The sequence below is a fragment of the Schistocerca gregaria genome, chromosome 2 (genome assembly GCF_023897955.1).
Source record: "Schistocerca gregaria isolate iqSchGreg1 chromosome 2, iqSchGreg1.2, whole genome shotgun sequence".
NCBI classification, from domain to species: domain Eukaryota; kingdom Metazoa; phylum Arthropoda; class Insecta; order Orthoptera; family Acrididae; genus Schistocerca; species Schistocerca gregaria.
Window position 1 is genome coordinate 858,134,843 of NC_064921.1, and position 15,254 is coordinate 858,150,096.

The 15,254-nt window shown below is 39.9% G+C and overlaps 1 long non-coding RNA gene across 1 annotated transcript in view; it reads left to right on the forward strand.

Annotated features, from left to right (window-relative positions):
- LOC126335236 (uncharacterized) overlaps window positions 1–15,254 on the forward strand; it is a 945,258-nt gene that overhangs the window by 217,203 nt on the left and 712,801 nt on the right. The window lies entirely within an intron of this gene.

Sequence of the window (15,254 nt, forward strand, 5' to 3'; positions counted from 1 at the left end):
TATCCTAGATACTGGCACTGAGATGTAGTTGACATCCAAGGTTGCCCCACAAATTTTCTATTGGGAATAGATCTGGGTGTCATGCTGGCTAGATCAGTACCTAAGCATCATGCAGACAGTTTATAAAGAGACATGTCATGTGGACAACTGTTATCCTGCTGAAAATTGGCACAACACCACTGTTGCTGAAGAGGTAACACATGAGGACACAGGATGTTGGATGAGAGGTAACTTAATCAGCAGCACCGTAGTCATACTTAATGAATCCACACACTATGATGCTGGGAGTAACACAAGAGTGGCTCTCCAAACCATTGGAAGAATTCCATCTCTCCCCAGATTGCTGCCAGATTCACTGACAGTGCCCATCCAGACTAGTGCAGAACCACAGTTCATTACTGAATGCAATGCGACAACATTCATCAGCAGTCCATTCTTCCAAGTAATGACATCACTCCAGAAGCAGCTGTTTATGTTTTGGTACTAACCATGGCTTACATATGGGATGGCAACTCCCTAATCTGCCTGCTGCTAGTCTCTGATCAATGGTGTGGGATGGCACAAAACCTTTCTGGAAGTCAGTCAGTCATTCTCAAATGGCAGGCACAGACATGAAGAGTTACAATATGGTGATCCTCCCTCGTCATGGTCAGATGTGGTTGAGCGGAACATTGATGACACCTGCGCCTGACTTCACATTCCCATGCAGTTCAACATTGGGCCACTGTCACATCTGAATGCCTCACATATTGGGATACTGGACAATTTAGCAAGCTACACAAATTGAGTCCCACAACACTGCTTCTTTCAAACTCCACCATGTAGCAATCACCCTGTCTGGCACAAGTATGCAGCAGCTCTGAGTCCTTCATAGGGAGCACCCACTGACACAATTCATTCCTCTTACACCCTCTACCAGCCTTAGTAACAACACTAAACGTGAACCACACTAATGCACTCAGGTAGCTATTCAACCTTTCACAGAAAATTGCAATTGTAATCATTAACATACCTGCTGACTGTATGTATATATATAACTAAAGTTATGGATATGTGTGTGTGTGTGTGTGTGTGTGTGTGTGTATGTGTATGTGTGTGCGCGAGTATATACCTATCCTTTTCTCCCCCTGAGGTAGGTCTTTCCACTCCTGGGATTATAATGACTCCTTACCCTCTCCCTTAAGACCCACATCCTTTCGTCTTTCCCTCTCCTTCCCTCTTTCCTGAAGAAACAACCATTGGTTGTGAAAGCTAGAAATTTTGTGTGTGTGGTTTTGTGTTATTTTATTGTGCCTGTCTACCGGCGCTTTCCCGCTTTGTAAGTCTTGGAATCTTTGTTTTTAATATTTTTTTTTTCCATGTGGAAGTTTCTTTCTATTTTATTTCTAAGTGAAGTTACATTGACATTTGATCATCTTTTTTGAGTGCTTCACATTCTTTGTCAGGCAGTGCTTACATGGTATTTTTAGAAGTCTTTCGTTACTAATCTGTGTAAGTTTTCAAATACCAAACTACTTAACACTAGAAACAATGATATTTGGACATACCTAGAACTGCGGCTGGGTCACTGATGACCCGCGATCTTTTCCTTTATTTCCCCTATGTCAATGGGTTATTGTTACTGCCAATGAATTTATTGTTAGAAGCACTAGGAAATTTACAAAAAAAATTAACAAAAATAAACTAGGCTTACACAAATTATAATTTTACATTTTAAATCTTACATGTATTTTCCGAGTATTTTTACTGGCTACCATTACATAATGAACACAAATAATAATCTTTTGACGTACATTTGCTGCACACATTTTTCTTGCAGATGTGACACTTTACAAATGATTTGCTTCCTTCACAGTTAGACTTTACAAGGCAACATGTTCGCTTTTCTTGTCTGTCAGGAGTGATGCTAGTCTTTCTAGTCACTGTGTACTTCTCAGCAAGCTCCTCCCCCAGCTGCAGGATGATATCCCTGCATTTCAATTTTTTATCATATAGAGAATTGAACAATACCCACGCATATATCCCAGCCAAATCCAGCAAGTTGTAAAATGTGTGAAAAGGCCAATGTCTCAGTGGTGCTTTGACAGATTATTTGCGTGCCATTTGCTCGAACATGTTCACTCCATATTGAGAGCAGTTATAAAATGTAACTGTATCTGGCTTCTTTTTTATACCATCCTCAGTGGTTACATAAGAATGCTTAGTGTTCACAATCAGGACATTCTTTTTTCTCTTACCCTGATAAACAGTCAGTGTGATATAATCGTTTGTCAACAATACTGTGCTGTATAACTGTTCTCTTGCCTTCTTGATACAGGCGTATTTCCCTGCGAAATCAATTTATTGTGCCCATAAGACTCATAGAAATAGCTTTCAGTGTCTCAGAGAGCGCTAAGGAGGTGAAAAAATTGTAACATGTGACATTTATTCCTTTGTTGAGGTAAGGTTGCATCAATTTCTTTTACGACAAAGTCACCAAAACACTTATCACTCCACCTACTGTCATCCTTTCCTAGATAAGGTATAGCATTCACAATATATTTTGAGTCTTTATCTATTGCCATCCAATACGTTTGCCCATATTTGTCCAGTTTTGAGGCCATAAACTGTGTCAATCTGCAACGGCACTTTGAAGGAAAAAGCTATTCGTCGGTTGTTATATATGGTCCCAGTATGTGGCTAGACTGTGCATTCACAATGAACTCATTCAAGATTTCTGATACCAAAGCAAACTTGTCTTCTTTTAGTCATTCTGATCTTGTGGATCCAATGTCAAATCTGAGATAATGCATTATCTCTCTGAATCTGTCATGAGCCATTGTTGATTTCACGAAATTATTTGCCCACTTCACTGACCACAGTGTGTCTAGTTCTAAGCTCTTAGCTCCAATGTTGCAGATGGTACTGTACAAAGCAAACAGATCAACACTTAACATTTTGGAGATAGTGATACCATTAAGTGATGTTATGTATACATCTTCCACAAAATATCAGTGTAGAAAATGGTTTATTTCAAAATATTGATTATTTCAAATTTGTTACTAAGAAACATCAAAGTAAATTCTGTCATCGAAATCAAGCAAACTGATAAATTTCAGTAATAAATTTAATTATGTATTACTTTAACAATGTTGAAAGTAACAGTTGACACTGTTGTAAAATATAAATACAAGTATGGTGGAGTCCATGAGGAAACAAAATTCCAATAATATAGGAAATTATGGGAAAGAGAGAAGGAGGAAGTTAAGGAAATTATCATCTGGGAAGAGATGCTAGGAGAGAATCACAGTGGAATGAGAGAAATAGGAACTGAAGTAGAGTACATGAAAAGAGGAACAGATCACAGAAATAAAATAACAGAACATTTAACAACAATAGATATGAGAATAGGGGCAATGGTCAGGTAAATTAGGGGTTGTCCCTCTGGCAGCCTGTCAATCTGGGGCAAGAAAAAGTAGACAGGAAAGATTATAGAAGGATGAGAAACTTTGGAGCATACAGGCAGCAAGACAGAGACTGATATAAAGTGAATGGTCTATATTTTGACAGGAAATTTTGGAGTGCACAAAGATTGTTTCGCATAGAAAATTGGAATAAGTTACTCACAGTGTGGAAGAAGAACTAGATACAAAATCATTTACAAATCTTTGCAATGTATCAAGTAACAAAGTTTTAGTGGGAGAAGAGATAATTGATAATTTTTTTATGAATTTGGGTTAAATAAGTTGCTGATTGAGGAAGTTGCAGATCTTATGGTTTTGGATCCAAAGACTGGTTTAATGCATTATCTCCATGCTACCCTCTTCAGCTCCTGCAACCTACAATCCTTCTCCGTCTGCTTACTGTATTCATCTCTTAGTCTCCCTCTGTTATTTTAAACCCCCCCCCCCCCCTGCCCCATCCACATACATTAGATATGTGATCTACACATTTAACCTTCAGCATTCTTCTGTGGCACCACATTCATAAGCTTCTATCCTTTTCTTGTCTACATTGTTTATTGTCTATTTTTACTTCAATAAATGACTACACTCCATACAAATACTTTCAGAAAAGACTTCTTAACACTTAAATCTACACTCAAAGTTAACAACTTTCTCTTCCTCAGAAATGTTTTTCTTCCTCTTGCCGGTATACATTTTATATCCTTTCCACTTTGGCCATCATCAGTTATTTTGCTCCCCAAATAGCAAAACTCCTTCCCTACTTTAAGTGTCTCATTCCCAAATCAAATTCCCTCAGCATAACCTGATTTAATTTGATTAAATTCCATTATCCTTGTTATGCTTATGTTGATGTTCATCTTATATCCTCCTTTCAAGATGTTGTCCATTCTGTTCAGTGGTCTTCCAAGTCCTTTGCTACCTTTGACAGAATTACAATGTTATCAACAAATCTCAAAGTTTTTATTTATTCTCCCTGGACTTTTAATTCCTATTTCATGATTTTCTTTAGTTTTCTTTACTGATTGCTCAATGTACAGTTGAATAACATCAAGGCTGGGCTATGACCATGTCACACTCCTTTCTCAACCATTGCTTCCCTTTCATGCCCCTTGACTCTTTATAACTGCCATCTGGTATCTGTACAAATTGTAAATAGCTTTTTGCTCCCTATATTTTACCCCTGTTACTTTCAGAATTTCAAAGATTTCTCTAAGTCTGCAAATGCTGTAAACATAGGTTTGCCTTTCCTTAATCTATCTTCTAAGAGCAGTCGTTGGTCAGTATTGGCTCGCAAGTTCCTACATTTTGCCAGGATCAATACTAGTCTTCCCTGAGGTCAGATTCTACCAGTTTTTCCATTTGTCTATGTTAGTATTTTGCAACCATGAGTTATTAAACTAATAGTTTGGTAATATTCACATCTTTCAGCACCTGCTTTCTTTGGAATTAGGATATATTCTTCTTGAAGTCTGAGGGTATTTTGTCTGTCTCATACATCTTGTTCAGCAGATGGAAGTGTTTTGTCATGGCTGGTTCTCCCACGGCTATCAGTAGTTCTGACAGAATGTCGTCTATTCCTGGTGCCTTCTTTCAACTTAATCTTCCAATGTTCTGTCAAATTCTTCGCACCTATCATGCCTCCAATCTTATCTTCATCTACCTTCTTCTCCTGCTTCTTTAATATTGCCGGCAGGTTTAGCTCACTTGTATACAATGTCTGTGTACTCCCACTTTTCAGTTTTCTCATCTTTTCCTAGTCTGAGCACTTGATGTGCATATACCCTCCTGGAAATTGAAATAAGAACACCGTGAATTCATTGTCCCAGGAAGAGGAAACTTTATTGGCACATTCCTGGGGTCAGATACATCACATGATCACACTGACAGAACCACAGGCACATAGACACAGGCAACAGAGCATGCACAATGTCGGCACTAGTACAGTGTATATCCACCTTTCGCAGCAATGCAGGCTGCTATTCTCCCATGGAGACGATCGTAGAGATGCTGGATGTAGTCCTATGGAACGGCTTGCCATGCCATTTCCACCTGGCGCCTCAGTTGGACCAGCGTTCATGCTGGACGTGGTGACCGCGTGAGACGACGCTTCATCCAGTCCCAAACATGCTCAATGGGGGACAGATCCAGAGATCTTGTTGGCCAGGGTAGTTGACTTAAACCTTCTAGAGCATGTTGGGTGGCACGGGATACATGCGGACGTGCATTGTCCTGTTGGAACATCAAGTTCCCTTGCCGGTCTAGGAATGGTAGAACGATGGGTTCGATGACGGTTTGGATGTACCGTGCACTATTCAGTGTCCCCTCGACGATCATCAGAGGTGTACGTCCAGTGTAGGAGATCGCTCCAAACACCATGATGCCGGGTGTTGGCCCTGTGTGCCTCGGTCGTATGCAGTCCTGATTGTGGCGCTCACCTGCATGGTGCCAAACACGCATACGACCATCATTGGCAGCAAGACAGAAGCGACTCTCATCGCTGAAGATGACACGTCTCCATTCGTCCCTCTATTCACGCCTGTCGCGACACCACTGGAGGCGGGCTGCACGATGTTGGGGCGTGAGTGGAAGACGGCCCAACGGTGTGCGGGACCGTAGCCCAGCTTCATGGAGATGGTTGCGAATGGTCCTCACCGATACCCCAGGAGCAACAGTGTCCCTAATTTGCTGGGAAGTGGCGGTGCGGTCCCCTTCGGCACTGCGTAGGATCCTATGGTCTTGGCGTGCATCCGTGCGTCGCTGTGGTCCGGTCCAAGGTCGACGAGCACGTGCACCTTTCGCTGACCACTGGTGACAACATCGATGTACTGTGGAGACCTCACGCCCCACGTGTTGAGCAATTCGGCGGTATGTGCACCCGGCCTCCTGCATGCCCACTATACGCCCTCGCTCAAAGTCCGTCAACTGCACATACGGTTCACGTCCACGCTGTCGCGGCATGCTACCGGTGTTAAATACTGCGATGGAGCTCTGTATGCCATGGCAAACTGGCTGACACTGACGGCGGTGGTTCACAAATGCTGCGCAGCTACCGCCATTCGACGGCCAACACCGCGGTTCCTGGTGTGTCCGCTGTGCCGTGCGTGTAATCATTGCTTGTACAGCCCTCTCGCAGTGTCCGGAGCAAGTATGGTGGGTCTGACACACCGGTGTCAATGTGTTCTTTTTTCCATTTCCAGGAGTGTAGCTTCTTCTCTTTCCTCCAAAGGCCTCTTTAATTTTCCTGCAAGTGGTATCTATCTAACCCCCAAATCCTCAAATCCTTACATTTGTTCCATAGCCATTACTGCTTAGCCATTTTACACTTCCTGTCAATCTCATTTTTGAGACTCTTGTATTACCTTTCACCTGCTTAATTAACTGCATTTTATATTTCTCCTTTCAACAGTTAAATTAAAAATCTTCTGTCTTATCAAAGGATTTCTCCTTAGCCTTGCTTTTTTATCTATTTGATTCCTCTATTGCCTTCACTATTTCATCTCTGAAAGCTACGCATTTCTCTTCTATAGTATTCGTTTCCCCTGTTCTTGTCAATTGTTGCCCAAGCTCCTTCTGATACTCTCAGCAACCTCTGGTTCTTTCAGCTTATCTGGATCCCATCTCCTTATTTTCCTTTTTTTTTGTAATTTCTTCAGTTTTCAACTACAGTTCACAACCAATAAATCGTGGTCATAGTCTTCACCCCCCCCCTCCCCCCCCCCCCCCCTCCCCACAGGAAATGACTGAAGGTTTAACATCTCGTTCCAAAATCTCTGTCCTACCATTATATAAGCAATCTGAAACCTTCCAGTATCACCAGGTTTCTTCTGCATTTACAACCTTCATTCATGGTTCTTAAACCAGGTGTTAGTGATAATTAAATTGTACTCTGTGCAAAATTCTACCAGGTGGCTTCCTCTTTCATTCTTTTCTCCCTGTCCACATTCACCAACAAATTTTCCTACTATTGAATTCCAGTCACAAATCACTGTTAAATTTTCATCTCCCTTAACTATCTGACTAATTTCTTTTATGTCATACATTTCTTCAATCTCTTCATCATCTGTGGATCTAGCTGGAATATAAACTTGTACCACTGTGCTGGGTGGTGTAACATTACAGGACATATTGGGACATATTGAAGTATTCGATACTGTAGACTTTGAGGGGATGTCGATACAGATATGCAAAATGTAAAGGGAAACTTTGGTGATATTTAAATCTTGTACTGTGTCAATATTAGGACATTTTGCACAGAAAGAACAAAAATAGAATTAATGTAAATATATATTAGTGTTAGTAACCTATTTTCATTCAGTTTTGTAATTATATTTCATTTTGTAAAAGAAAGGCTCACTGTTTGTTGTAGCTCTGATTAATTGTATAAATTATCAGTTTTGAGCTAAATTATTTCGTATAATATGGACAAGATACTTTTAAAAAATCACCAGCTAAAGAGAAAGTCTGTAAATGAACGTTTAATGCACACTTCTGGAACTCTCTATGGAGAAATTCTATATTATGATCGCAAAAATAGAAAAACTTGTGAAAACTGTTTCATAACCTAATTTCGAAAGACGATTTGTATCAAGAAATATTGCTAAAAAGATTTATTTACGTTTTGAAACACGATTTAAATCATTTTACATATAAATAGTTGTTCTAAATCACTCAAGAAATATCCAGAATCAAATGTCAATATATTTCTGGAAACATCGGTACAAATCTGGTGAAGGTTATCCAGAAGCTGGTAGAAAAATGTTATAAAATCTATTTGGAAATTATGCTTGTAAGAATTTATATATACTGATCCTTTTACTTACTTTAATCTGTACTAAAATTCTGTAATGTCTAATTTAGTTTTGGGTCGTGAATTGCTATCGTATTGTAAACAAAACATTGTTAAAGACTCTCATTGTTTGGAAGGATATTAATACACCTAGGAGTTGTCAGTTGCCAGTTCGGATAGGCAGTGCGGTTAGCTCAGAGAGTCAGTTGTTGAGTCTGTGAAGTCTGTCAGCTCTGTTTGTAAATAAACGTCTGTAATGAAGAATTACTTGTTGTCATCAATATGAACTCAAGACCTTTTGAACGAAGCAGACACCTCCTAATACAACGTTTTAATTTGGTGTTGAGGAGCTGAAATGTTATAATATGGTGGAGGAGCTGGGACGTTATAGTGGGAGCTTTCTGTCTGTCTTGGCTACAATAATGTGTTCACAAAGCTGTACGTAGTACAAGGGTTGCCCAGAAAGCAATTCACCATATTTTTTTCTCCAACAATGCTTTATTGAACATAATGAGAATTACACACACAAAAGAATGGTGTTTTATCTACACACCCTATTTTTCCATGTAATCTCCATCCCGTTCTATTGCCTTCCTCCAGTGTGAAACAAGGTCATGTATGCACTGTCAGAACCAATCCTTGTCCTCGTGGCAGAGCCAGTGCTTCACTGTGTGAATCACCTCCACATTGTACTCAAAATGTCTTCCATGAATAGCATCCTTCAATGGCTAAAAAGAAGTGGAAGTTTGAGGAGCTAGGTCAAGGTTGTCTGGTATGACTGCCATGGATGGTCTCCCCGACCACCGTAAATTGTAGAGCTCTGCCAAACTGCCTGCTGATGACCTCACCCTCCATGCCCGGCAAGTAATTGTACATCTGTTGACAGCAGACCCTCCATAGATTTTGCACAAGTGTTTGTGAATATTCTGCACAGTTTCTTTCTCTGCAGTGAGAAATTCAATGGCAGCACATTGCTTGTAATGTGCTTCACGTACAGACACAATTTTGAAACTGTCCTGCAGCTAAGCTTTCTGTCAAAAGTGAAAGAAACTTTTTGCACTCACTCAGGAGACTTCACATAATACATACATAATAATTTTGCATTTGTAGCATTATTTTCCGCTAAGGAAAAAAAAATTGGTGCATTAGTGTCTGGGCAACCTTCATAGCTTACCCGCTGAGCCATGCATGGCTCATGTTCATGCCATTTATTGTTTGTCATCTTCTATTACTCTACTGCTGCCTCATTGTCTTATTCCCTTTACTGGTGTTTCTACCTTCTTGCCTCAATTTGCTGTGAGCGGCAGCAGCAGCGCGTATCAATAAGTGTACTATCGCTGGAGTGACCGATCGTAGTTCTGGGTCATCGTTTGTCTGGCAGTCAGTTGCAGATGGACCAGCAGTGCAGTCGCGATGCAGCAGCAGTGAAGTCGGGGACAGAGCACTGGTGAGGCACCAACAGCCAGTGCTCGCCGACCACTGGCGACACACATGAACTGTCTGATGGAGGGAGATTGGAGCAGGACAACCATCAATTGGTTATCCCATTGGTCGTCTCATCAGCCAATGTATATTTCGTCCTATCACCATTTCCGGGCCTGGGCAGTTGGTTGGTTGGCATGAAGCAGTGAGGAAATCTCCATAGCATAGTTTGGTTGGGGCCGCTGGCAGCGTCTAAGTGTGGTCGAAGTGTGTGGTGCTGTTCCCATTGCTATGAGGTCTCTGGCTCACCAATTATGCACATGAAAGTTTAGTTTTGACTTAATCTACCAGCAAGTCATGACTGTTCACATTGTGTCATTTTGATTTCATTGTCAGCTGTTGAGACATTCCCGTGAGCAACAACTTGTGTTTCCAACTTGGCAAATTTTAGCTACCCTCCAGTGGAGCTTAACTGGACTTGGTTATTTTGAATTTCAGTGTACTAGCAGAATCTTCTGCTTTGTGGCCGTTATTGTTTCAGTCACCTGTACTGGCCAGTGGCATAAATTCAGGCATCATAGTTTCCTCATCGTGTTGTCGTTGTCCAGCACGGTCTCTAGTTTGACAGCTCAATGTTTAATTGGTTGTGGATGCCAATACTTCTTACGTTCTTCCATTGAACTCCCTGTTGTGTGCTGGTCAGGTGAAGTGGAAGTTATCTTGTCAGTGGGTCCGTTGACTGTCTGTCGATTGGGTTGTCATTGGATCAAGAATGGTTGGGCCGACTGACTGTCTCACCTAAGCAAGGGTTAGTGTTTGAATTACAGGCTGATCCTCAGAATCTTCTGAGTGCAGTTGGGTGTACTGCCTTTTCTTTATTTGTTCTTGTTGTTTGTATTTGTATGGCTTCTGGCTGATTTTTAAATTAAGGTTGTTTTGCCCTTAAGGCGTAAGATTGTTTGAGCCTTCAGCCTAATTAAAGAACTCTTTTAAGATAAGGCCTTTCAGCCTTTTAAAAATTTATTTTGGTTTCAGTCTTAAGTGATGGGCCTTCAGCTGATTTTTAAATTAAAGTTGTTTTACTCTTAAGGTGTCAGATTGTTTGGGCCTTCAGCCCAATTGAAAGAACTGATTTAAGATAAGGCCTCCTGCCTTTTACATTTTTGATTTTGGTTTGAGTCTTAAGTTATTGCCTTTTAGCCAATTTTAAATTAAAGTGGTCTTGCCCTTAAGACATGACATTGTATGGCACATTCAGTCAGTAATTAAGTTCCAAAATTAATGCTGTGTTGTTTTTTTTATTATTTTCTTGGCTCTTGTAATGTTTGGTAAAGTAAATAAAGTTGTAAGTTTGAGTGTAACTGACAGCTGCTTATTTTGGCCCATTTCCCCAATTTAAACCACCTGTCCTGTCCTATAGGTTTAGCAGGGTGTCTCACCCGAATTCCTATTTTCTTATTCATTATTAAACCTACCCCTGCAGAACCCCCTACTTAATATTGTGTTTATAACCCTGTATACACCTGACCAGAAGTCCTATACCACCTGCAATTGAACTTCACTAATTCCTACAATATTTAACTGGAACCTACCCATTTCCCTTACCCCTTCTCAAATTTTATAACCTACCTGCCTGACCAAGAGATCTAACATTCTACATTTCATTCCGTAGAACACCAGTTTTGTTTCACCTGATGATGACATTCTCCTGTGTAGTCACCTCCCAGAGATCTGAATGGGGGACTATTTTACCTCTGGAATATTTTACCCAAGAGGATGCTATCAATATTTAACCATACAGCAGAGTTGCATGTCCTTGGGAAAAATCGCAGCTGCAGTTTCCCCTCACTTTCAGCGGTTTGCGCTAACAGTACAGCAAGGCCATTTTGGTTGATGTTACAAGGCCACATCAGTAAATCATCCAGACTGTTGCTAATGCAACTAATGCAACTACTGCAACTACTGAAAAGGCTGCTGCCCCACTTCAGAAACCACACATATTTCTGGCATCTCAAACAGACACCCCTCCATCCCTCTATTGTGACTGCACATATGGTACAGCTATCTGTATTGCTGAGGCACACAAACCTCTCCACCAATGGCAAGGTCCATAATTCATGGGAGGAGCAATTTCAGTACAAAATGTTAATTTACTGTTTCTGATGTTGAAGCTGGTGAACTTGGCAATATCTTACTATTGGGGAAGAAGCTATGTTAGGTAGTAATAGTGAGAGGAGTGAAGGGGGTGTCTTAGACAATTACAGTGAGATTAGTGAGGAAGATGTGACTCAGTAGTACTGAGAAAAATAAAGATGGTGTTGAAGATACTGAAGAGAGGATAGGAAGTCAGATTGACTTTTATTAAGAATTAGATGGTATTATTTATGTGGAGGTTGAAAGCGAAATGTTTAAGGAAAGTACTTATGGTGACAGCTGTAAACAAATTCAGGAACGTCATAACTGTGATAGAGAGGTACATGTAAGTGAAATTTTACTGGGTAATATCAGTAAAACAGTAAGCTCTTGTGAAGACTAAAGAAAGTATGCAAAATGTATAAGTAATGAAATTTTAAGGGTAGCTTGGAGTCATTATGATAATGAGAGTTGTGATAGTGAAATATAAGATATGCAGAAAAAGACATGTGAAAGTTTGTATCCAGAATGGTGGAAAGAGACAAGAAACGCTGCAGAGAACTTAGTAAAAACTGGTGTGTCCATGAGAGCCATGCATCTGAAAGCAGAAACACACATAAACAAAGATGAGGTAAAAGATATGGGATTAAAAGAAACTGACAAATATCTTTTGTATAAAGCAGAAAACAAAGATGATTGTGATATGCAAGGAAGTCTATATATATATATATATATTCATATTGAAAGTGATAATTGTGACAGTAGCAGTCTGACACAGGGAGTACAATATGTACCGTGTCTGAAAAATTAAGAAATGGAACTAAACACACTCAACATTTTGTTGAGTTATCTTTAATAGGTACTAAGATTAGAGTAGCTACTGGATGACATAGTAAAATTGTGAAGTGACAATATTACTGTCAATCTAATATAATTGGACAGTTAAAAAATCTATTCGCCAAACAGCAGCAGGAAAACACACATACAAAGATATAAAAGTTTGCAAGCTTTTGGAGCCTGTGGCTCCTTCTTCTGGCAGAAAGGTTGAAGTGGAAGGGCAATGGGTGAAGGAAAAGGACTAGTCAGGTTTAGTAAAAGGGGCTGAGTTCAGAAAAGTCATCCAGAACCCCGGGTCAGGTGAGACCTACCAGATGGGATGAGAAGGAAGGACTGATTGTTGGGGACTCCACCAAACGAGATATGAAAACCTGAGAGCTTAAAGATGGAAAACAGGGTAATATGCAAGACAGAGATTATTTTGAAATCATTGTGCATGAGTTAATAAGAGTGGAAAGTGAAGAGCATTGTATATGATAAGAGATGGGTGGGAGGAGGTAGCACTAAAAAAAGGATGGGTCAGAAAATGAAAGACATAAAAAGGAAGTGAAGAAAGGAACAATTTCTGTGAAAAAATGTTGAGACCAAACTAATTAAAGTAAATTATTGCTGACTGGATGGCGAGAACCAAGGATATGTTGTAGTGCCTGTCTCCGTCTGTGGAGTTCTGAGCAACTGGTATCTCGGGAAGAATCCAGATGGCACATGCAGTGAAACAGGCACCAAGGTCATGACTGTCACAATGTACAGCATGCTCTGCAAAGTGATATTGTGTGCGTCCAGTATACACCCTCTGCTATTCCCATTCATCTTAACTGATAACTTGGTGGTAGTCATGCTACTGTAGAAGGCCGAGCAGTGTTAACATAATAGCTAGTATTGAAGTGTTGTTTCACATCTGACTCTCCCTCTGATAGCATAAGTGTCATCATTTACAGGACTGGTATGGTTGGTTCTATGAGAGAGAATAGAGCAGTTCTTACAATGGACACTTTCACAGGGGTAGGAGCCATGGCCTAAGGAGATGGGTGGGAATGCTCACGCTCACACGGGTAGGAGCCATAGCCTAAGGAGATGGGTGGAAAAGGATCATATGATCTGACAAGTATAGTGCAGAGAATTTGAGGGCGAAGGAAAGATACTCTGTGTGTGGTGCGCAAAATGTCAGGGCATAATTTAGGGAAGTCATAACCTTTTCAAAGTAGCAGATAAACACATTCAAGAACAGAATACTACTGAGTGACACTTAGTATACTCAGAAGTTCTTTTTTGGAGGAATCCGAAGTACTAGAATTAGATGTGATGGCTCGTTTGTTAGAAGGTTTAATGTGAACAGAAGTGTGTAGCTCGCTTTCAGTGAGTATGAAATCAATAGCTCCTATCCCTGTAACCATCACTGCTGTAAGACTTGCCTTATGCCCCCACCTACCATCACCTACACCAGCCCTGTAACTTGCAGAACATATTCTGGGTGCCCCACATGGAACTGGTAAGCCTGACACCCAAGATCCAAGTAACAACGAACTTACCGAAAAAGAATAAATAATAATAATAATAATAATAATAATAATAATAATAACAGTGTTTAAAAATGTAATTACCTGTTTATAAGATATGCTGGAAATGGGGCCATGGTCATTTTAAAGGCACAATTGGATGCTGAGCTTTAATTAGCAGGAACTATAATTATAAGTAATGAAATAAAGAAATAATTTGAGCCATAGATACAGTCCATGGCTGTATAAATATTGTATGCAGCCACTGGAAACATTTGAAGATTTTTGATTGTCAGGTTATTGGCAGAATAGATTAGATTAGATTAGATTAGATTAATACTTGTTCCATAGATCATGAATACGACACTTCGTAATGATGTGGAACGTGTCAGGTTAATAAAAGATGTCTGTACAAGAAATTACATTACACAAAATATTGCATGACACTAATGATTAAGTTGTTTTTTTTTTTTTTTTTTTTTTTTTTTTTTTTTTTACTTACTTACTTTATATCTAAAAATTCAGCCAATGAGTAGAAGGAGTTGTCATCTAGAAATTCTTTTAATTTATTTTTAAATGTTAGTTGGCTATCTGTCAGGCTTTTGATGCTGTTTGGTAGGTGCCCAAAGACTTTTGTGGCAGCATAATTTACCCCTTTCTGTGCCAAAGTCAGATTTAACCCTGCATAGTGAAGATCATCCTTTCTCCTGGTGTTATAGGTATGCACACTGCTATTACTTTTGAATTGGGTTGGATTATTATCAACAAATTTCATAAGGGAATATATATACTGTGAGGTTACTGTGAGGATCCCTAGATCCTTAAATAGATGTCTGCAGGATGACCGTGGGTGGGCTCCAGCAATTATTCTGATTACACGTTTTTGTGCAATGAATACTTTTCTACTCAACGATGAATTACCCCAGAATATGATGCCATACGAAAGCAGTGAATGAAAGTAGGCATAGTAAGCTAATTTACTGAGATTCTTATCACCAAAATTTGCAATAACCCTAATAGCATACGTAGCTGAACTCAGACGTTTCAGCAGACCATCAATGTGTTGCTTCCAGTTTAACCTCTCATCAATGGACACACCTAAAAATTTTGAAAATTCTACCTTAGCTACAGACT